Here is a 1,713-nt window from a genome sequence, read left to right on the forward strand (position 1 = left end):
AAACGCTAGCTCAAACGGAGGAGGATTAACCAAGCCTTATAAGGAGTCCACCCATTTCATTAACCACTAATGAGGGACTTTTGTCATTCTTTAACACCCCACCTCACGCCCAGTGTTTAGCAACTAGTGCGTGGGCAATTTTGATTTTAGCGGTCCCAACATCGGATGAGACGGGCTCTGCTCTGATATCATGTGAAATTATAGGTCTTAGGCCTAATTATGAAATTAGGTCTTAGGCCTAACTCATATCCCAAAAGTTAGCTCAGAGGAAGGAGGATTGTTCAAGCCTTATAAGGAGTCCACCCATCTCACTAAGCACCAATGTGAGACTTTTGTCATTCTTTAACACCTTATCTCACGCCCAATACTTAACATTTGATGCGTAGACAATTTTTATTTTTAGGGATCCCAACATCGAGTGAGACAGACCCTGCTCTGATACCATGTCCTCCGATTTAAGAGAAAGAAAAAATCAGAGAAAGAGTGTCTATAAACCTGCACCATGCACTATATATACACACTAAGTAGAATGAAAGGGACCAATCAATGTTGTGGAATTTAATCAATTAAAATTTATTTACAATATTAATTTGACGCTAGTAGATTGGATCAGTACTGGAAAATTTATATTTTATAAAAATATAATTTTTTCAATAATTTTTTATTGAACCAGCTTACTGGAAAAAATATATGAAAAAATAATTTTTTATTTAAATAGTAAAATAATTTACGTCGTATAAATTGAGTTTGAGAGAGTATGTAATTGGCAGTGGTTCTCCTTGTGTCTAGTAGTATATAGACAAAGGCAAAAAATGAACCATCAATCTCACTCACATTTATGATTTAGAACAAACATTATAAAATTCCAAAATAATTTTAAATTGACCCCACCTTTCCTTAACAAAAAAATAATTAAACTATGTGCAACGTATCTCTAAGTTCTGATTTTGACAAAACCTACTAGACTTCACTAAGAAGACTGAAAAATGTAAGTTTTTGAATTTTGACTTGATTGTTATGTATTGATTTGATACATATTTTTTTATTTATAATCTTAATTTATTATTTGTCTATTTGAACCAATTCAATTATACTATTTGCAATCGCTTATTATAGATAGTACTTTGAAAAGCATAGGCGAGTTTCAGCGTAGGATGAACCATAAATATTTGAAACACAAATAAAAAATGTAAATTCATAAGGTATACATTTTAAATTTGAGGGATAAATGTAAATTCATAGGGTATACATTTGTCACGACCCAAAAATGGGTGTGATGGCACTCGTCTTATCCCACCAAGACAAGTCAGCCTAAAACCAAATATCTAACAAAGTGCGGAAGTAAATGACAATCCAACAACAATTCCTATTATGAAACCAAGTCATATTAATCCAATCCCCAAAATCAGGTTGTCACGTGCACAAGCCTCTAATGTAAATATTAGAATTGAAATAATATAGAAGTCTAACATGAAGTTGTCTTTCAAGTAAAAACAAAGTCATAAACTGGAGTAGGAAAGTTCGCTGAGATGACAAGCAGCTACCTCACAATCCTCCACAAGATGCCTCGGAAACGAAAAGAATGACAGGTATCACGAAGATCCAGGCTCGTATCCTACAAAAATTTGTAGAAGCAAGGGGTGAGTACCAAACCACGCGGTACCCAACAAGCAAACCTCTAAACACAAGTTAAGTGAACAAAATACGGGCACT

This window comes from Solanum pennellii, chromosome 5 (assembly GCF_001406875.1).
Source record: "Solanum pennellii chromosome 5, SPENNV200".
Classification (NCBI taxonomy): Eukaryota; Viridiplantae; Streptophyta; class Magnoliopsida; order Solanales; family Solanaceae; genus Solanum; species Solanum pennellii.